The 23,318-nt window shown below is 44.2% G+C and overlaps 1 long non-coding RNA gene across 1 annotated transcript in view; it reads left to right on the top strand.

Moving 5' to 3' along the window:
- LOC145713334 (uncharacterized) overlaps nucleotides 1-17,316 on the top strand; it is a 485,335-nt gene extending 468,019 nt beyond the window's left edge. Inside the window, exons 3-4 of the long non-coding RNA XR_014136401.1 lie at nucleotides 15,892-16,572; nucleotides 17,040-17,316. This is a non-coding gene — a long non-coding RNA (uncharacterized LOC145713334). The remainder of the gene's footprint in view (nucleotides 1-15,891; nucleotides 16,573-17,039) is intronic.
- The last annotated feature ends 6,002 nt before the right edge of the window (nucleotides 17,317-23,318 follow it).

The following is a 23,318-nucleotide window of genomic DNA, read 5'->3' as shown; positions in this document are numbered from 1 at the left end:
TGGATTGTCCACTGAAGATATGATTTGAGCAGCGAGGATGAAGAACCCCTAGGTAGGGAACAGCCCTCAGGTGTATCAGGAAATGGTTTCTGGGAGCTGTCAGGTTATACCTGCAGCTTTGGAGACTGAGGGAGGTGGGTATGAAATCAGAGAGAAAAGGAAATGTGCGTCCTTCTCATATTTTAATGCTGTAGGAATAAGAGCTGTTATGTCTGTTGGCTTAGGGTGTACTGTTCTCAATCTTTTCTTGCTTTGTTATTTAAAGTCTCTCTTTCCGCTAAGACCTGCTCTCTTCTGCTCTGCCTCTGCCAAGCATTAAAGCCTTGGTTACGGTAGGTTCACATGTCTTGGGACTTGAGCAAGGGCAGTTTACTGGGTCGGATTTGGTGTGATCTGTGACAGAGGTTGTCTGATGAGGCATATTCTGGCATGCACACTTGAAACGGAGACAAAGTTCTTCTATGTGAGCTGGGTACTGGGGACCCGGGGACCCTCTCCTCTGCACCTTCAGGTCACAGAGCAGCACCTGTATGGGCTACCTTCAGCTTTGCACCTGGGTGTAAGGGTGCTCCCTGGGTGGGCATCACAGAGAATGTTTCCTCTCCAGCTCCTGCAAGTCCTCCTGGGACCCTGTGAAGAAGTAAGGTGGGAGGTGCTCCCTGGTGCAAGTTCTCTCCTCCTCTTCTCACCCAAATCCTGGGTCCCTGGAGCCGAATAAATCCTGTACTTGCCTCCACGTGGAAGGGACTCTGTGCAGCTCCCCCCTCCCACCCGCTGATACCCTCCCTGGTTGGCAGGATTTCTAGAGGCCTGTGTGAATGCCGCTGGGCCCTCACACACACTGGGTCTCCAGGCCCCGCTGAGCTGTCTCCTGGGAGTGAACAGCCCCAGGAAAGAGGCTCTTGGCAGTGGGGCTGGGGTTCCTGTCCCTGTCAGATCCCACTCTTCCAGCCACAACAATGGGCCTGCTCCCCACACCACGGTTATAGCCTTCCGTGTGATCTTTCTTATGCCTGTCTGGGTCCTCCCCCACTCCTTCCAGTGCTCAGGGCAGAGGCTGGCAGGCACAGGGTTTTCTATGGCTGCACCTTGTTGATGTTTTCCCCTCGCTTCACCTATAGACTGTGGACTTTGGGCAAGTTATGTTACCTCTAATGTCATGGTCACTGTCCCTAAGGAGCTGGGACCTATGTGGAGGAAAGGGCTGTGGGAACGTCCAGTGTCCCCCAGGTACCTAAGGTCAGAGCAAGCACAGGCCAGCCACACGGTATGGGGAATGGATTGTCTTCTCCAACGGCCCAGCACAACCATGAAGGTGCCCCTGGATTTGGCTGGATTGATTAATTGATGGATTGATTGGTTAGGGAAGGTGGCAGTATAGCCATGGCATGCACACTTGGGTTCCACTCTCCCCATATTGGAGGAAAATACAAAGGTGGAGGCTGACCAGGAGACAGGAAATGGACAGGAATCTGGAGGCAGGAAGGAGTCCAGGTGGTCATTGGGGAGGGAACTTGGGAGGCAGGCAGTGTATTGCACACAAAGTCCTAGAGACAGTGACTGCCTCTTGGAGGGTCAGGGTGGCTCAGGTACTGCTTTCTGGTCCCAGGCATGGAATCTGAGGACTAGGAAGGGCCTGGAGTCCCTGGACCTTCTCCTCATCACATTGGAGAAGGTGGGAAGAGGGCCCCAGGGGGATTGTAGTGTGAGGCCACCGTTGCCACCTGGGGTCTGGGATGTAATCCCAGAAGCAGCAGCCTGTGTTCTCACCTCCCCTGACCTCATTCTCTTTTTCCCACGGCCACCCCACCACTGTCGCTGCCCTTGTGCATGCAGAAGTCTGTTTTACAAATCCTGAGGATTAGGATTCAGACGCTAGCCATCTGCGTATAATTTACTTCTTACTCCTGGCTATTTTCTATTTATTTCTGGCGCTTAAGTCTCCTGTGTGACTCTTCCCTGCTCCCTCTTTGGATGAATCCCATCCTGAAGGACCCAGTCCAGGCCCAGGAAGGCCTAGCATCTCCAGTGTCTATACAATCTCCCCAGCATCCCATCACCAGGCTTTCCCAGCAGCACCCTGTTTCCAGGGCTGAGCAGCCCTGCATGGTGAGTTGGACACCGGGCTGGAATGAGGAGGGCTGGGATCGTTCTGCTGGAGGGTCTCCCTGGGAGCCTGTGTCTGCCCTGGCCGAGCCTGTCTGGTGCTCTCCTGCCCCAGAGATGGGGATGGGGGCCTCTGAAATCACACGACTGTCTTCTGCCTTACAGCTACCAAGATCACACAATTTTAAAACAAGAATTATTCCATCAGGAATCTGATTCCAGATATCCTCCTGTCGTGAATGAAAGAGAATGTGTCAAGAAAGAAGGGGCATGGAGTGGAACTGGAGGAGGAAATGGAATGCAGAGAGGCAGGAGGAAGTGCAGAAGGCAAATAAGTGCCTTCAGGGAATCTGGATGCCCAGGAGCTCGCTGGGGTAGCCCACAATGCACGTGACCTTGCAGGAGGACATGAAGGTTATGGCCATGTGCCACAAGTGAAGGGTGTACTGACAACATAGCCCAGGGAGCAGATAGCCATGCCCTGCCCAGCCCTAACTTGGTTGGGACACTGACTCCTGACTCCACTGACTCCTGCATTTGGGCGACAGGGCTGGAGGCCCTTGCAGGGCCACAAGGAACAGGTCACATTGTATTCTTTGGGAAAGGTGTCCCTGGAGGGTTCAACATCTCAGTCCTGCAGGACCCTATGCTGCCCAACCCTCTCAAGGTACACAGGGAGCACATCAGCCACTCAACAAGGTGAGATAGTGCAGGGTGGGCTGGGTTTTTCCCAGTTAAGGCTCCTGGGGAAAGAGGGAGGAGGACAGAGGCCAGGGGTCTCCCTGTGAATCAAGTAACATGGTTCCCCTGGCTCAGCTCCATATCCTCATGGGCATAGAGCAGCCTGTCTTTAAGTAGGGGCCACAGCAGCCTCCAGTCCGGGATGGGAGTTGCCCAAGGCCAGCCATCCCCTCAAACCCTTCAGAGTCCTCTGGACACCCTGGGTCACCTTGTGGCACCATTTATCAGACTGGGATTCTACAGATTTGTCATATATACAGAAAAGCCAAAGAGAGCAGACAATTTGGAAGCAAATTCAATGCAGTGCTAACTTGGAATATGTTAAGGAGTAAGGTTTTCCAGTTACTTACATTTCTCTTTCCAATTTTGTAAATAAATATAAGAAATAGAACTTGTATTATATTTTAAAAATCAGGGTCTTCTGTGACCTTACCTTGCTGGAATATGCTAAAGACATATAATTCATGATTTCAATAGGACGCGTACTGATTGTGTTTTAATTGAAAGCTGTAGGCAAAGTTTGACGGGGTGTTAGGAAGAAGGATTATGAGTGAGGCAAAGAGGGGAGAGTTTCACAGTCCATTGTGACTGTGCAGGTGTCATGATAGGCTGTATTGTGTGGGGTGGGGAGCAGGGTCACCACTCTCACCACTCTGTATCATTAGACCTCTTGTTCCTCACAGGGCCCAGAGGGTGGGACTTGGGCTTTTCCTCTTGTAATTCTTTCCGTTACCTTCCCCAGTTGGAGCTTTGTGTAGAGAGGAGTTTGTCTGCTTCCCCCTGGGAGAGTGGTAAAGCTTTCCTTGCCCATAGGAAAGGATCTGGTCTATAAGGGCCACCTATGCTTGCTTGGACCTTGCGTTTCAACATCTAACTTAGCCAAGGCCAATTTCTACCTCCTGTCCCCGGACGTGAGCCAGAGGACCTGGGACAGGACAGATGCCTCACCTTGGTGTTTCAGCATCCTTCTGTGAAAAGGATGAGAATAATTCTCCAAGGTCACTCCAGGTCCTCAATCTCGGACACCAGCTTCCCCAGCTAACCACCTGTCTTGATCTTATCTTTCTGAGTGAGCACAGACAAAATGGGCACAACAAACCATCCTCACAGGGCTCCTTCTGGCATGAATTGACACACTGGAGGCAGCGGACATCACCACATTTTAGGAATATGGGTTTTTCAAGATAACTGGGGCAGATGAGACATCTCCTTCCTTCTTTAAAATGTTCATCCATACCCACTCTCGGTGGAAAAATGAACATGATATTAGAGTTTCCTAAGGACCTAAAGAAACAGGACTGCTTTGGGTTTTATCCTCTTTATTTGCATAGACATGTCACATACCTACTACGTGTCCTCCCTCTACTAGGAAATGCCACGCACTACAAATATAAACATAAGTGACTCTTGGTGCTGCTCTTCTGATATCTTCTGATATTTTAGATGCTAAGTAGAACTAAAGACTCAGTTGGTCATTCAGCTTTGACCTGAGCTGGTAAAATAGACCAGACCTGGAGTGTTCAATATTGTAGCCACCAACCGCCTGTGGAAATCAAGCCCCTGGAATTCAGCTCCTCTGAATTGAGCTGTGCTCTGAGTGTGACATGCACACTGATTCTGAGGACAGAATAAGAAAAAAAGAAGAAGAAGAAGAAGAAACTTTCTTGTTGAGGTTTTAAAAACAATGTATTTTTGAAATCAAAGACATGTTGAAGTAGTACCATTTTGCCCATTACAATGATTTGATTTTTGACTTGTTTCTTTTTACCATAGAGCTACTAGACAATCTGTAGTTGACATGGGTGGGTCCCATTCTATTTCTGCCTGCGATTGCCACTCTAGGCTGAGAGATCCTCCCAGCTCGCAGAACCACTCCAACCTGGCCGTGGCTCAGACCCACAGCAGCAGCTGAGAGGTTGAACCAATCAATGGGAGAAAATTCAACATCTCGTACAACAGTCCAAGTCATGATCTGTTTAGGGAAAAGAAAGAATATGTCATCTCTCAAGCCTGGGTACTGAAAATCTACTCCCACCCACAGCCCCTAGAGCAAAGAGCCCAGGCGTATACAGTGTTCCTAGGGGCACACACTGTGTTTGTGATGGACGTAGCCTCAATAACACTTGCTATATTCATAGAAGGATTTGTTCCCTGGACTTTGCCATCTCCCATGTGCCTTTTGTAGAACACCGACCAGCAAAAAGGAGGTTGCAGAAGAGTGGACTCCTCCTCTAGGAGATTCTTGTCTGGTTTCCAACTCCCTTCCAAGGGGACTCAGTTCTGAAATGAGATTGATTCAGAATGGGCTTCTTATGTTAAAGGGTCCTCTTGCCACTCTGCCATACCAGGACTCACCTATTTCATCATCCGATTATGTTTTAATTTAATTCTGGGAGGACTGAGATTTCCTGATGACAAAAATGGTGCCACATGTGTTTTTATTCCACATGGAACCGAAATTTCAAAAGAAACAGCAGTTTCAGAAATTTTGAATGTGAGAATTGATAAATGTGAAGAATTATCTGTGGTCAATAAATATCATGTTTTCCTTGTCTTGTGGACAAAACCAGACATGAATATTTAATTTCATTACTATTACTCTCTCTATACAATACTCCATAGTTATGTTGCTTACACAAATATGCTTCATCTGTCAAGCACATAATGTGTCATAAAATTCCCATTTCAATTTGACTCACTGTTTAAAATTAAAACCTTCTGGTTTACTACTTAATACACTTAGCTTCTATAGGATATGAATTTTCACTCATGTTAGCTCAACGATTTGAAACATGTGGGCCCAGAGTGATGGGCACAGAACCTATTTTTGAGGAACCGTGGGGGTACCAAGCTGAGGAGGGGATGGAAATTGGCTGTGCTTGGTTCCACTCCTAGGAGATAAATTCTTCACTTTGATTTTATTGCCACTCAGTGACTAGAAAGTATAAATCTCTTACTGCCACGTTTTCCTGCACAGTAAAATATAAGATTATCGGTGTATCAAAGCCCACCAAGCATATTTTAAACAGATTTGAGCTTCAAAATATGGGAAGGTCATAACAACAATTGGTAAATTACACGCATTTTAAATATCTTTATTAGTGATCTGTCGATGAAATTTGAGGAGTTTTTGTTGTGTGTCACTTATTTGGGTCTTTATTCTTCAACTGTAGAAAAGCAGAAGGATTGTAGTTCTTGAGTGACTGGCAGACACACGAAGAAGGTTGCGTGAACCGAGTGGTAGTAAACATGGCTGGCCGCTAGGTGGAGGTATGTCAAAGACGATGGAAGCACTTCCCTGTTCCCTGGCCTCATGCAGGCTTAAGGCATCCACTCTTACCTTCTGGAATGTCCACCGGAAGGCAAACACCCACCTGATCCTCCAGTTGCTCCGTTCAGTAAACATTTCTGTCTCCTGATAACCAAGGGTAGCCTCACCCCCTGCTTCTTAACAGGACGATTAAAAACTGTAGCCATTTCAACTCGTAGGTACGTGTTCAGCCTTCCCATTTTCCGGGGAACTTTGATCCATCCTTACTGTGTGGCCAAACTCCGCTACACCCAATGTCCCCTCAATTGTTCCTACCTGTAGAAACCTTTCCTTTTGTCCCAAGACAAATGATGTTTGTACTTTGCTCTCCCAGGACAACTTGCGGGGGCTTCTAATAGAATCCGTCACTGTATTTATTTGGATGGGGGTGGTCTTAAATTTTCTTAAATGACACAAATTTAGAAGAGAGCTGGGCCTGTGGTCTTGATTTTGGATATCAAATACAAGGACAAAAGTAGACAACAAATAGTGACTCTTGGATTGATCTATGACTTAATACTTTGAAATCCATCAGATTTCCTATACATTGTCTCCTGACCTTGCTTCTCCCTACAATTTCCTGGTTATCTAGGAGTAATACAAACAACAGAACATAATGGAAGGGAGAAAACTTGATTGCATACTATATAAAGAATAAAGCAAAGGAAACTTACCTGAATTGTGGCACGACATCAAGAAGGGGAAATACTAAGATTATCTAAGAATTATTTCTAATTTCCTACCACAGAAGTTAAATCTACAATTCTCGTGCTTCTTGTACATTTTCACACATTTCCAAACTTGAGCTGAACAAAGGAAAGCAAACGTGAAACTCATACAATGCCAATATTGAAAAGTGGTGGTTGTTTTTGATTTTGAGAGACATTGTTCTAAATGGATTATAAATGCTCTGAGTTCACACCTTTGTCAGCCACCAACAGATTTAAACCTCATACACTTTACTAGGATTACCAAGGCCTGGAAATTCTGTGAAATGGCTAATCAATAGTAGTTTTGATGTGAATTTTAGTTTAGATAGAAGATGCAGGATAGGATTTATTGTAACATTAGTAGTCTCATTTCTGTTACACTCGGTAGCAGAAGTTTCAAAACAGAAACGTTGTTGTCCAATTTCCTGTGATTTTGCACACACTCGAGTTTGCTTCAGAAATCCTTGAAAATACATATTTGCAATCACAGAGAGAAATATCTGGGGAGAAATGATGGTGTCCACGGAGTGAGCTTTTAGAGTACACTTCTCAAAACAATGATTGTTACATTTCATTAAAACATTTTAGTATTTAACAGGGCCCCTGGATAGCTCAGTCAGTTAAGCATCCGACTTTGGCTCAGGTTATGATTTGTTGTTTTACACGTTCAAGCCCCACATCAGCTCTGTGCTGACAGCTCAGAGCCTGGAGCCTGCTTAGGATTCTGTGTTCTCCCTCTCTCTCTGCCCCTCCCCCACTCACACTCTGTCTGTCTGTGTCTCTCTCAAAAACAAGTAAACATTAAAAAAGTTTATGTTTGGGGTGCCTGGGTGCCTCAGTCAGTTGAGCATCCGACTTCGGTCCAGTTCATGATCCCGTGCTTCGTGAGTTTGAGCCATGTGTCGGGCTCTGTGCTGACAGGCTCAGAGCCTGGAGCCTGCTTTGGATTTTGTGTCTCCCTCTCTCTCTCTCTCTGCCCCTCCCCTACTCTGTCTCTCTGTCTCCCAAAAATAAATAAACATTAATTTATTTTTTTTAATTTTCCTTTTAAGTAATCTCTGTACCCAATTTGGGGCTCAACTTCACGACTCCGAGATCAAGAGTCATACGCTCCACAGATCGAGCCAACCAGGCAAGCCCTCATTACTTTTTACAAAATCTAAATATGAGAATATATTTATTGCATTCACACCAGTGGGGTCTGTGCCTAATTCTTTATAGATAGATAGATATCAACCCTTTAACATTGGGTTCAGAGATTGGGAGGAATCCTCCTTTTTCTTAATGAGACTTAATAGACATGGCTTAAGACGGGGTTTCTTAAACTGGGCTCTGTCGACATTTTGCGCAAGATAAGTCTTGTGAGGAGCTGCAGGATGTCTTACAAAATGTTTAGCTGCATCCCTGGCCTCAGCCTGCCAAATGCCAGCGGTGCCTTCCCCACTGTTGACAACCTTAAACGGAGCCAGAATTTGCCAGATGTCCCCTGGGGGCCCAATTTCTCCCTGATTGGGGACCACCAGAAGCCAATATCATGTGTCCCAGAGAACTGGGAAGGTACTCTCTCCAGGTACAATAATCTAGTATGTACCTGAATTAAGTAACAGTAATATTGGACTAATGAGACATTGAGAGGGTGTGAATACAGTGAGTGAGAGAAACTCCAATGTAAGTCTGGAGGCCAGGATTCAAGGGGAGGTGAGGGGAGCATTGAATTATTTTAGTTAATTTAAATGATTCCTATACATTCATTAAATTAATTGGTTTCTCACATTTTAAAGAAGATGGCTAAGGAGATAGCAAGATGGAGAATTTAGATGATTAAACCATTACTGAGTGCCTACCATCCAATCCATGCCTGGCAACATGGATGTGGTTTTGTCACACACTGACTCTGGGTCTGGAGATTCCAGGTAGAGATGTGATTCTCAGTACTCAGTCTGACAAAGTGGATTATTTCATTATGTTCCTAAAGTATAGCCTAGGAGATCCTTAACAGTACTGTCCACTCTATTGGTGTGCTGTGAATGAACTCCATCTACACTGTCCTCTACGGTAGCAACCAGCTCTGAGTGGCTCTTGAGCCCTTGAAATGTGGTCACATTTCATGGGTCACAGTGGAAATCTTAACATTTTGGATATATCGGATTAAAAATATATTACTCACATTAGCTTCACTGTTTTACTGTTTTTGATTTTCCTTTTTCCAGTGTGTTTACTGGAAAAGCCGAAACTATGTATGTGCTTTGCATAATTTTTATCAGAGAACAGTGACCTAGAAGGTGGAGAATTGTGCCCTGTTGGAATCCTGAAAGTCACCTTTGTTCTGGGTTCATGTCTAGGCCAGGTAGTACATGCAGACAGAACGGGGGATCCTGCTAAGTCTGGGTCCTCCTTGCATCTCAGCTCAAAGCCCTGGACATTTTTTTGCAATGTAAATACATATCTTTATTACTTAATGTTATACCTTTATAAAATTTATCTTAATTTACTACCTTTCCTATTGTTTTTCTGATTAAAACATACATACAATGGCAAAGTAGAAAATCTTAAGATTTAGAACATATAAAATTAATAGACGTCTGATTCTACTATTCAAAAAGGACACGATAACATTTCTGTTCACCTTTCCCATATTGACACAAGAAAAGTTTACCTTAGTTTTAGTTGAAATTTTTCTTTTTATTATATTTTCTTAATGTAAATATTATTTTAATTACTATTTTTCATTTTATGACTTTTTCTATATGTATCATCCCTGATTCTAAACTTCTAGACTAATTTGGTAGAGAAAAAACATGTAATTAATGTGGCTGTTAGTTTTTTATCAAAAACACAGGCATGTGTGTTTCAGTGAAGAGCTAAAGGTAAACTCCTTGTCCCACACCTTTGCTAAGAAAATAGATATGCCTTCTATGTAAGTACTCTACATCAAATTGTGTTTATAATTAATGGGTCTATAACCTGACTAAATTACTTTAAGATATAATGATTACTTCTAATATTTCATCTGGGAAAAATTTTAAACTTCATTCTAGATATGTCCTTTGACTCAGGTTGGTAGAAATGGGAATGGATTGTGTTTTAAATTAAAAAAATGGGACCTCTCTTTGTTCTCAAAATATTTTCTTTTTCCCTCTTCACCCTGAAATTTTGACTAGTGATTGTAATTGGTGTTGGAGGGGTCAAGTCATTTCCCTTCATGTAATTTATTTTCAAAACAGAGAATGATAATGTGTGAGATCAGGGTTCAACTTTTGAAACAAAAGCACTTAATCTCCAATGTTGCCCCTGTCTCTGTAGAGACACAACTGTCCACACAGCAGACGTTGGACGGTGTGCACCTGCATTCCCCATGAAAGCTCTGTTGCCATGGCGATGAAATGATGGAAGATGCCCTTTTTTCCAACTGCCAGTCTCTGAGCTGAGCAGTTGAAATCTGATAGCGAGTGAGTTCTCAGATCTGTACCTAGCGTCTTCGAAGATGGGCAATCTGAATTGTTGTTGCCGTGGTATGTTCATAAAGATCTTCTTAACACTGTCTCCTACTAACTGGACAGTTAGCTGTTGCTTAAAATGTTTTTCCATGGTTTAAAATCTCCTCTCTCTATCTGGTCGTACAGAGTTATGAATATGTTTTATAGTTTTGTTTTATCTCTTGATTTTCGGTTATTCTATCAACATAGCTCCCTTGATATTTTTTCTCCATTGAGAAAAATGGACTATATCCTGCACCCCTTTCTTGCCACCACAAGGTATTCCTAGGGGAAAACACACGGCAATGTCTATTGTAATGTAAGATCTTTTAAAACTCCAAAAGTATGTATTCAAATTATTCATTACAGAAATGTAGAGTGAATCCAGAATGGTTGATATGGAAGGTATCCATCATTGTTTTTAACATGCTTTCCCTATACTCTTTACACCAAAAAGGGGTATTGGATTCAATATCTGGGGAGATGTGTTCCTTCATTCACATAAAGAGTTGTCCAAAAGAGACCCTAACAATATGAGAGTTTCAACAATTTGTGGCCCCCAAACACACATTTACTTTTATCCTTTGGGTGTTATCCAGAATTACACTGTATACATTGGATCACCTTGGAGAACAATCATGAATATTTCTGGTCAAGGGCCACAGAGAGTGGGATCCAGGGTCACCAACAGCTTTTTTTTTTCTTTTTTTCTTTTCTTTTGTGTTTTTTTTTTTTTTTTTGATGCCTCTGATTCTATCAAAACTAAATTATGTTGAGGTAAAATGATAGTTTTTAGGCAAAGCAGCTGTGTAACAATGGTCTGGGAACTCAGACTCCCAGGTTTGAATCCACCTCCAGAACTTGCAAAATTGTAAGGTCTCATTCAATATCTATACCCTCTAATGAATCTTTCTGACCACTTGTTATACACCACACTCTACATGCAATAATTCATTCAATGCCATCACAAACATATGTGATGGTTTGTTTCTCTTCCTACTTTTCAGGAAGAGAAACTGAGGCACAGAGATTCTTGTGTCCAGGAGCATGAACTCCTAAGAGTCAGGATGTGAACCCAGGAATGTAGTCCCAATGCCAATGCTTTAACTACTGAACTGCACTTCTACTTAGCCATTGGATCACTGTGTGTGCAAAGGAGTTCCAGCATCTGTGTGTATGTCAGGAATCACCTGGACCAAGGAAAATGCCACATGCTCTCTATTATTATGAGGTAGTCTCTGTGGTCCCATAGCCCAGGGAAACTCTCAAGCCAGATTATTATAGAACTTGCCTTAGTCACTAATATGAAAAGGATCTAGAAATCTTACATGGTTCTGGTCAGTTCAAAGATTCTGAAAGTTTGGAGGCACAAGTTAGGAAAACCTGGTCGAATTCTTCCAGTGCTGAGCTACTCCTCAGCACTTGGCCTGAGTCCGGTAAGGACTGAGGAGATCCTTTAGAGGTGTTGGATGGCATTGTCAATATGAGTCAGCACTAGTAATGCTGAAGTTCTGTGAGTCTACCCGTGAGACAATGAAAATGAGGCCTCAAAGTACCAATTCACAATGAACCTTGTGCCATCACCCTCATTGCTACCCCCTTGTACAGCTGAGTTAGAGAGCTCGTCAGTGCCTGCTCACTCAGTTTCATGGTGTGGACATTCTTCAGGACACGGCTCAAATCTGGTAAGAATCAGGAACATAATGGGATGGTGCCTTACTCAGCTGCTGGAGCATGCATCTCTTGCTCCCTGGGTGATGAGTTCAGGCCCCGTCACATGTGGTGTGTGAAGACTCATTAAGGAAAAAAGATTCAGGGACATAATGTAGTATATTCGGTAACATTATCAGCATGGGCCCTAAAAACAGCTTGATTCCCATGAACTACACACCATAGGGACCGTGACCAATAGAACTCAAACATATGATTAGTAGCCCAGTGTCCATCCTCCTTGTTTTGACACTCTCACCCATGCTCCAGTGGGGCCTTTGCTCCTTAATGAACTATCCCATTGCTTGCTAGTAAATGAAAGCCAATAGCTGACATGCTTAATGAATATATATCCGGGTAGCATTGCAAAGCAAGACTAGAAGAAAAATAACACATAATAATACTGTTTGGTTTTCAACGGTGGGCTTTACTTATGTACAATTTGTTAATAATTGATGAGGTTCATAACAAAGGATTTATGATTAAATAACACAGACTGCTGTGCCTAGATTTGAATCTAGTCTCTCAGTAAAGGGTTGTTTATAATCACCTGCAAAACAGTAAACAGCAGATGAAAGATCAATGCAGGTCTGGGTGATCCTTAGGGAGAGTCATGGCAGTGGAGAGGGAGGAGGTTTCTCCAGGCTGTGGGTATAGAGGGGTCCATCTAAAAGGAGATGGGACATGGGCCCCTGCCACTGCAGGGTCTCAAGAAGGATGAGGAGTCCATAGAGATCAGATTTTGGGGAAGGAGGAGGAACTGGGAAGGGGCCCACTCAGAGCCAGTACAGCCCCTGCCCTCCACCAGCCAGGCCTTAGTCCTGGCTGCTCAGATGGTTCCTCATACCAATAGTCAGTGCCACGTTAAGTGTCCCAGCCTACATTCAATAAACCATCAAAGCACCAGCTTGATGCGCCAATTTCGCAGTTAATTCACAGTAGCTGCTCAGCCAGGCTTAGTCAACTGAAGGGAAGCTAATTCTGGGCAGAGCCATCACATGACAGTTGGTTTTGAATGTCGTGGCTTCGGAGTCAGCTTGGGAGCTGAGCAGACCACTGGCCACTGAAGGTGGCCAAGTGGCCATTGAGGAAGGCTCCTTGTGAGAGCCCTGGTAGTGTGGACGCCGGGTGAGGATGGCCACTGTTGGGCTCCCCCTGCTCCTTCAGAAGGGCTTCACTTGGTGGTAACTGCATTGTGCCTTGGGTCAGGGGTTGAAACCTAGAGGTGGGAGGCTGAGTTAGGATTTGCATTTTTTCTCCTAGCTTAGGCACCTCCTCCAGGGCATCAACTGTCTTCCACAGAGACCTTGGGGAGGAAGATTTGATAAAGAGACTGGAGGAGCCCCTGGCTCAGGGGTTCAAGGCATGATCTCAGGTGACCTGGGAAGGTCCCAGATTTTCACGGATCTCTATCCCCGGGGAACATCTACATTCCTATCCTGGACCTCCCACTCTTCAGAATAGTGAATCTTGGTGAGTCACTTAATCTCTTACAGAAAATATGGGTCACAGGCCCTGCCCTCTCTGCCCCACAGGTTGATATGGGGATCCCAGGAGATGGTAACAGGTCTTCCCCATGAGCTGTAAAGCATCCTAGCCATGGACAGGATGAAAAGGAAGCTTCCATCCTCCTTTGTCCTATAGCCATCCAAGTCCCCACTCTAGATTCAACCACTACCAAGTGTTTAGGTTAATGTTCCAGACATTTAGTGACTGAACACTTACACACTGCTTCTGAACCATCAGTCATTTTTTTCCGAAGACTTTTCCTGCATTTAATCACTTTCAACTTCATACCATAAGACTAATAAGCAGACCCTAAGAAAGTTTTCGTTGTGCAGTACAGGGAACATAGGCACAGCCCAACTGGCACCAACCCCATGCTCCCAATGACTGGATTGCTCTGATTTCTATAGTGTCTCACCCAGACAAAGGTATTTGCCCACACAATGTCTGTTGGAGCGTTTCTTCTTTTTCTTTCATGGTAATGGTACTCAACCTACAAACTCACTCTCACTGATTTTCAAGCAGTTCATCACAGGCCCTATGTTGCAAGGTAGGTTTCCACAACTAACTTCTTTTGTATAAATGAAACTTGGTGCCCTGAACACCAACATTTCCTCCCTTTCCCCTCCCTCCAGCCCTTATCCTATTTTCTGTTTCTATGCATTTGACTATTTTAGGTTCCACATGTAAGTGACATCCTGCAGTATTTGTCTTTCTGTGTCTGGCTTATTTCGCTTAACACAAGTCCCCCTGGGCCATCCATGTTGTCACAAATGACAGGATTTCCTTCCTTTTTAAGGCTGAATAGTCTCCCAATGTATGAACAGACCACATTGTCTGTGTGCATTTGTTCATCAATGGACTTTCTGTTGTTTCTCTATATTAGCTTTTGTGAATGCAGAACAAGGGAGTTCAGGTATCATTTGGAAGACAAGATTTCAATACTTTTGGATGTGTTAGCCCAAAGGGGGATTGCTGGATCAAATGATAGTTCTTTTTTAAATGTTTTGAAGAACGTCCATATTGTTTTTTCATAGTGACTGCATCAGTTTACATTCTCTGTTGGGTAACTTTTAAAAGGTGATTGATTGCTTGGTTGATTGAGGGAGTGGGGTGGAATCCCAGTCAGGGATTTGATCCCAGACACCTTGAGATCATGACCTGGGCCCAAATCAAGAGTGGGGAATTTAACCAACTGATGAAATAATCTATATGGTCAGGAAGATCGGGCATTCCTGCTGGCATCAGTCTGGAGAGCTACCCTGACTCCAGGTTCCTTGTAGGACAGAGGCTTGAGGGTGAGGAGAAAAGACAGATTTCCCAGGAGAAAACCTATGTCCATGTTTACAGTGTGAGGAAGACAATGTATTCACTGTGTGCATTTGTGTTTGTGTGTGTATGTGTGTGTGTGTGTGTGTGTGTGTGTGTGTGAGTGCATGTATGTTTGAGAGAGACAGAAATTGAGGGACAGGGAAGGAGACAGGGAAACACATTAAAAGAAAGAGACACACACATTCATTAGAGAGACAGCGATAATTGTGTCCTTCCCCAGGAGATATGTGCCACTGACACTGCACAATAACCAATGTCTATATTCTCAAAAAACTCCTCAAACTGAACACTTCAAGGAATACTGCTGAGCGTGGCTCAGGAGTCACATTCAGCACATGCAGGTAACTAAAGCCTCCGTCTTCTCTGGCCCATGTTGATATCAAGGAAGAGTCCCTGAGTTTTCCTGAGCAGCACCAACAATTTACTGACGTGTGTTCTGTGTCCTTCTAGGTGTCCCTGAGGAGGAAAAGATGTGGGCCGTTCCTGTCAGGAGGCAGCAGGATGTTGCTGAGGTGAGCTTGCCTGTCTTTCCCTGAGAAACACAAGTCATTTCTTAGTGTCTTTGCAATCAACGTCTGTTGTAGTGTACAATGTACATTTGTACAATGTACAATGTACATTTTAGATGATATTGTTACTTTCCGTGGTGTGGAGTTTGGAGTATGGATGTCTCTTGCCAAATGTAACCTTGGTCAGGGTGACATTCACCACTGGCAGTGCTAAACCTGGTCATAAACAGTGTCAAAGGATCTTTTTCGTCAGCAGGAATTTTTCCTGCTTGAGTGAGGAATTTTGTAGTCGGCATCCTAAGTAGTCTTCAGAGACACATCCCCAGGAAAGAACAAATTCTGACGGGCATGTTATTCATTTGCTATTGGGGACCTTTGACGCAAGCACTGTGTGCCATCTGGTTTCCTAAAGTCCAGAGAAGAACGAAAGCCCAGTGCAATGAGAGTTCATCATGATCGGACCGTGATGGTGTTTCTTTTTTCTACATCAGGTCGCCGCAGGTGCAATGGAAAATGGTATGCATTTTGGAATCTGTCTCTCCTGATGAAATAATGTATATATTCAGGAAGATGGGGCATGCCTGCTGGCATCAGCCTGGAGAGCTACCCTGACTCCAGGTTCCTTGTAGGAAAGAGGCTTGAGGGTGTGGAGAAAAGACAGATTTCCCAGGGGAAAACCTATGTCCATGTTTACAGTGTGAGGAAGACAATGTATTCACTGTGGTGTGTGTGTGTGTGTGTGGGTGTGCATGTATGTTTGAGAGAGACAGAAACTGAGGGACAGGGAAGGAGACATGGAAACACACTAAGAGAATGAGACACACATTCATTAGAGAGACAGAGAGAGAGGAGAGACAGCGATAGATGTGTCCTTCCCCAGGAGATATGTGCCACTGACACTGCACAATAACCAATGTCTATGTTCTCAAAAAACTCCTCAAACTGCACATTTCAAGGAATACTGCTGAGCATGGCTCAGCAATAACCTTCAGTCCAGGCAGGTAACAAAAGCCTCCGTATGCTCTGGCCCATGTTCATATCAAGGAACAGTCCCTGAGTTTTCTTGAGCAGCACCAACAATGTACTGACGTGTGTTCTGTGTCCTTCTAGGTGTCCCTGAGGAGGAAAAGATGTGGGCCGTTCCTGTCAGGAGGCAGCAGGATGTTGCTGAGGTGAGCTTGCCTGTCTTTCCCTGAGGAACACAAGTCATTTCTTAGTGTCTTTGCAATCAACGTCTGTTGTAAATAGGACAATGTACATTGTAGTTGATATTGTTACTTTCCGTGGTGGGGAATGTGGAGTATGGGTGTCTCTTGACAAATGTAACCTTGGTCAGGGGGACATTCCCCACTGGCAATGCCAATCCTGCTATAAACAGTGTTATATGATCTTTTCCTGAGTAGCAATATTTCCTGCTTGGGTGAGGAATTTTGTAGTTGGCACCCTAAATGGTCTTGAGAGACACATCCCCAGGAAAATACAACTTCAGATAGGCATCCTATTCATTTGTTTCTGGGGACCTTTGACTCAAGCACTGTGTGCCATCTGGTTTCCTAAAGTCCAGAGAAGAATGAAAGCCCAGTGCAATGAGAGTTCATCATGATCTGACCGTGATGGTGTTTCTTTTCTCTACATTCAGGTCGCCGCGGGAGCAACGGAATATGGTATGGATTTTGGAAACAGTCCCCTGCTGATGAAATAATCTATGTGGTCAGGAAGTTGGGATATTCCTGCTGGAATCAGTCTAGAGAGCTACCCTGATTCCAGGTACCTTGTAGGAAAGAGGCTTGAGGGTGTGGAGAAAAGAGATTTCCCAGGGGAAAACCTATGTCCATGTTTACGGTGTGAAGAAGACAATGTATTCACTATGTGTTGTGTTTCTGTGTGTGTGCGTGGGGGTTTGAGGGTGACAGAAACTGAAGGACAGAGAAAGAGACAGGGAAACACACAAAAAGAAAGAGACACACGCATTCATGAGAGAGAGAGAGAGGGAGAGAGGAGGGTGACAGATATATATATATGTGTGTGTGTGTGTGTATCCCCGGGGATATGTGTCACTGACCCTGCACAATACCCAATGTCTAGTTTCTCAACAAAACTCCTCATACTGCACACCATAAGGATTATTGCCGAGCGTGGCTCAGCAGTAACATTCATTCTATGCAGGCTACCAAAGCCTCCATATGCTGTGGTGCATGTTCTTATCAAGGAACAGTCCCTGAGCTATTCTTGAGCATTACCGACAATGTACTGACATATATTCTGTGTCCTTCTAGGTGTCCCTAAAGAGGAAAATGTGTGGGCCATTCCTGTCAGGAGACACCAAGGTGTTGCTGAGGTGAACTTACCTGTCTTTGCCTATGGAAGACAAGTTGATTACTTAGTGTATTTCCAGTCATATTCGGTGACATATGACAAGGTACATTTTACATGATAGCATTCAATTCCTTGATAGGGAGATTGGTGAGTGGTTGTCTCTTGCCAACTGTAACTTTATCTAGAGGACATTAACCACTGACAATGCCAATACTGCTAATAAACAGTGTCATAGGATCTTTTCCTGAGTAGCAATTTTCCCTGCTTGGGTGAGGAATTTTGTAGTCGGCACCCTAAATGGTCTTGAGAGACACATCCCCAAGAAAAATCAACTTCTGATAGGCATCTTATTCATTTGCTTTTGGGGACCTTGACTCAAGCGCTGTGTGCATCTGGTTTCCTAAAGTCAAGAGGAGAACCAAAGACCAGTGCAATGCGTGTTCATCATGATCTGACCCGGATGGTGTTTCTTTTCTCTACATTCAGGTCGCCGCGGGAGCAAGGGAATATGGTATGGATTATGGAATCATTTCCCTGCTGATGAAATAATCTATGTGGTCAGGAAGTTGGGATATTCCTGCTGGCATCAGTCTAGAGAGCTACCCTGACTCCAGGTTCCCTGTAGGACAGAGGCTTGAGGGTGTGGAGAAAAGACAGATTTCCCAGGGGAAAACCTATGTCCATGTTTACAGTGTGAGGAAGACAATGTATTCACTGTGTGTATGTGTGTGTGTGTGTGTGTGTGTGTGTGTGAGTGTGTGTATGTTTGAGAGAGACAGAAACTTCAGGACAGGGAAGCAGGCAGGGAAACACACTGAGAGAAAGACACACACATTCATTAGGGAGACAGACAGAGAGACAGCGAGAGATGTGTCCATCCCCAGGAGATATGTGCCACTGACACTGCACAATAACCAATGTCTATATTCTCAAAAATTTCCTCATACTGCACATTTCAAGGAATACTGACATTCAGTCCATGCAGGTAACCAAAGCCTCCATATGCTCTGGCCCATTTTCATATCAAGGAACAGTCCCTGAGTTATACTTGAGCAGCACCAACATGGTACTGACATGTATTCTGGTCCTTCTAGGTGTCCCTAAAGAGGAAAAGTGGCACCCCCTTCCTATCATGAGTCACCAGCCTGTTGCTGAGGTGAGCTCTTGTCTTTCATTGAGGAACACAAGTGCTTTCTTAGAGTCTTTCCAATCAACTTCTGTTGTAAATGTGACACTGTACAATTCAGATGACATTGTTACTTTCCCTGTGGGGAGAAACATATTGTCAATTTCCCTGGTTGCTTCTTGCCAACTGTAACGTTGGTCAGGGGGACATTGACCACTGGCAGTGCCAAGCATGGTAAGAAACAGTGTCAAAGGATCTTTTTCGTCAGCAGCAATTTTTCCTGCTTGGGGGAAGTATTTTGTAATCTGCATCTTAAGTGTTCTTTAGAGACACATCCCCAGGGAAAACAATATCATACAGGCATCTTATTCAGTTCCTTTTGTGGCCTTGACTCAACCACTGTGTCCCATGTTGTATCCCAAAGTCACCAAGAGAACTGAAGAGTGGTGCAAATACTGTATATCATGATCTCACCCTGATGGTGTTTTCTTTCCTAACATTCAGGTGGCCGTAGGAGCACAGGAAAAAGGTATGTATCCTGGAAACAGTTTCTTGCTGAGGAAAATCTTTAGATGGTGATGTAGGTGGGGCATTCTTGTTGTCTTCATTCTGGAGAACTACCCTAATTCCAGAGTCCTGGGAGGACTGGTGCTTGAGGGTGGGGGGGAAAGACCGACGTCCCAGGTGAAAAACTAGGTGTTGTTTCTACAGTATGAGAAAGATAATGTATTACTTCTGTGCGGTGTGATTCTGTGTGCATGAGTCTTGGGGTTGTTCTGTATGGGTCTGTATGTCGCATGATTGTGAGTGTGTATGCGTGTGTGTGTGTGTGTTTTCTTGAGCGACTCAGAGACAGAGAGACAGAGCCACACACAGAAAGGGTCAGACACATGAGAGAGAGAGAGAGAGAGAGAGAGAGAGAGAGATGGGTTTGCCCAGGAGATATGTGCCACTGACACTGCACAATGACCGGTGTTTACATTTTCTTTTTTTTTTAAAGGTAATAACTGCTCATCTTTATTTATTTTTTTAACTTTTTTTTTTGAGACAGGGAGAGACAGAGCATGAACAGGGGAGGGTCAGAGAGAAGGAGACACAGAATCTGAAACAAGCTCCAGGCTCTGAGCTGTCAGCACAGAGCCCGACGCGGGGCTCAAACTCACGGACCATGAGATCATAACCTGAGCCAAAGTCGGCCGCTTAACCAACTGAGCCACCCAGGCGCCCCTGTTTACATTTTCAAAAACCTCTTCATACTGCACTCTTCAAGCCATGCTCAGCAGTAACATTCAGTCCATGCAGGTAACCAAATCCTCCATATGCTCTGGCCCATGTTCATATCAAGGAACAGTCCCTGAGTTATTTTGGAGCAGCACCAACAGGGTTCTGATATGTATTCTGTGTCCTTCTAGTTGTCCCTAAGGAGGAAAAGCGGCGGCCCCTTCCTGTCATGAGTCACCAGGCTGTTGCTGAGGTGAGCTTCCTGTCTTTCCTTGAGGAACACAAGTGCTTCTTAGAGTCTTTCCAATCAACTTCTCTTGTAAATATGACAATGTACACTTTAGATGATATTGTTATTTTCCCTGCAGGGAGAAACATATTGTTAATGTCCCTGGTTGTCTTGCCAACTGTAACCTTGGTCAGGGAGACATTTATCACTTACTGTGCCAAACCTGGTAATAAACAGTGTCATAGGATCTTTTTCGTCAGCAGCAATTTTTCCTGCTTCAGTGAAGAATTTTGTAGTCACTAACCTAAGTGGTCTTGAAAGACACATCTCCAGGAAAAACAACTTCTGACAGGCTTCCTATTTATTTGCTTTTGGGACTCTTGACTCAACTACTGTGTGCCATCTTGTTTTCTAAAGTCAAGAGGAGAACTAAAGAGAGTAGCAGTGAGTATACACCATGATATGACCCTGATGGTGTTTCTTTTCTATACATTCAGGTGGCCTCGGGCGCAATGGATAATGGTATGTATTTTGGATCAGTCTCTTGCTGATGAAAAACTCTGGAGTCAGGCAGATTGTGCTTTCCTGCTGTCTTCAGTCTGGAGAGCTACTGTGACTCCAGCCTTCTGGTAGGACAGATGCTTGAGGTGTGGTGGAATGATGGATTATCCAGGTGAAAACCTATGTCCATCATTACAGTGTGAGGAAGGCAATGCATTCACTGTGTATGTTGTGGGTATGTGTGTACATTAGGCTTCAAGGTGTCTTGTGTGACTCTTTGTAGTTTGATTGTCAGTGTGACTGTGTGTCTTTGTGTTCGTGTGTTTGAGAGAAAATGAGGGACAGAGAAAGAGACAGAAAAACACACACAAAGAGTAAGAGACACACATTGAGAGAGAGAGAGAGTTGTGTATTTCCCTATGAGATATGTGCCACTGACACTGCACAATGGTCAATGTCTAACTTTTCAAAAAACCTCCACACACTGCATACTTTATAGGAATATTGTTGAGCATGGCCCATTAGTAGCATTCAGTCCATGCAGACAACCAAATCCTCCATATGCTCTGGCCCATGTTGATGTCAAGCAATACTCCCTGAGTTATTCTTGACAAGCACCACCAATGTATTGACATATCTTCTGTGTCCTTCTAGGAACCCATGAGAGGGAAGACCTTTGCATAGTAGATGTGACGATGCGAGACTATAAGGAGGACCAATCTGTGACCAAGGTGAGCTTGCCTTTCTTTGACTGAGGAATTCATGTTGCTTCCTTAGTGACCTTCCAATCACATTCAGTTGTAAATCTGTCAATGGACGTTTCAGATGATACCATTAATTTGCTGGTGGGGAGAGTGGTGAGAGGTTGTGTCTTGCCAACTGTTGCCTGGTTCAAGAGGACATTTACCACTGGCAATGCCAAACCTGGTGATAAACAGTGTGTTAGGATTAATTTTATCAGCAGAAATTTTCCCTGCTTGGGTGAAGAATTTTAGAGTCTCCATACTAAGTGAACTTGAGAGACACATCCCCCAGAATACACAACTTCTGATATTCATTTGCTTTTGTGGCCTTTGACTCAACCACTGTGTTCCCTATTGGATCCTAATATCAACAAGATCTAAAGAGTGGTGCAATCAGTGTGCCTCACCTTCTTACCCTTATGCTATTTTCTTTTCTATAGTTTCCTGTGGTCTCTGGAACCATGGAGAATTGCTGGAATCCAGCTCCAGCAGGTCCAGGGGTTCCCGAAGGAAGAACAGCGTCGGTGAAAATAAATACAACTAAAATAAAAAAAAAAACTGGAAAATAAAAAACTAAAATAAAAAACTAAAACTAAAATAAAAATGGACACAGACAAGAGCAGTGTGTTGAACTGGACGATTTACTGCAGTAAACATGGCATTATATATGCTAGTGATTTCCTTGTAGCGTACGTCATCTATGTTTTTCTAACATTATCTAATTTTGAAAATATTCCTATGTATAAACGACCTTTAAGAAATAACATGATGATTTTCCCCTAACTTTCCCGCATACCCTTTGATTATAGATTAATTTCTTACATTATTCCATTATGCATCTGCATTTATCTATAATGTACAAAGCATTTGCTTTGCTGTTCTTGTGAAAGGCCCTCCATTTCTCAACACCTCAGGTGGAACAGTTACAGGGACATGACCTCCTAACCACATGAGGCCAGAAGAATAATGTGTTTGCCTCAGTCCGAGGTGCCAGAAAGGGGCTGAAAGGGCCTTAGAAACCCATGCCTCATACGTTCTCAGAGAGAATGCACCTAGGAATCAATGAACCATTCTGTAGCTTAACCGACTAGGTTCAGTCATCATGTGGAATACCTCCGGGGGGCCAGGTGGGCCTAGGGGTTGAAGTCACCTGTGCCCAGAGATACACTCCTTAGTTGATGGAGTGAGGCTTTCAAATCCATATGTCTCTCCTATACAGGCTCTCTTTGCTGACAAAGGTACAAGGCTATCCTTCCTGTAAGTAGAGGAGTCTCCATAGGGAATGGCAAGGGCTAAACGTAAGGCTGCACAATTTCTTGCGGAACCTTATTTTCTTCCCTAATGGTTCTTTTCCCAGGGGGCCTGCTGAGGGCAACTGCACAACAGACAATACCCCAGGGAGTTTTAAGGCCAAATTACCTAAAAGCTGGAGTACAAGAAGCTTCACTGTCGGTGGGCCGCCCTTCAGTCACCAATCCGTTGACAGCCTGGGCCCTGCCACTCAGGCTGGATAGCTCAGCTTGCAGCAGAGAATGGTAGGTATTCAGGAATCAATCATTTGCTGTCTTTAGTCAGGGAAGTCCTTCTGACTTTGGGTTTCCATTGAAATGAGGATCACAGATGTAGTGACAAAGCGATTTGTTGAAGGGTAAACCATGTTCATGTGTTTACAAGCATGCATGTGGCATTCAGGTAGTGAGTTTATGTGCGTGAAGATTGGGTGAATCTCTTTGTGAACTGACAAGTGTGTGAAGTGAGCAGGTATGTGCTTGTATGTGGTCT

The sequence above is a fragment of the Panthera onca genome, chromosome F1 (assembly GCF_046562875.1).
Source record: "Panthera onca isolate mPanOnc1 chromosome F1, mPanOnc1 haplotype 2, whole genome shotgun sequence".
NCBI lineage: Eukaryota > Metazoa > Chordata > Mammalia > Carnivora > Felidae > Panthera > Panthera onca.
This window is presented reverse-complemented; position numbering and strand designations above follow the sequence as displayed.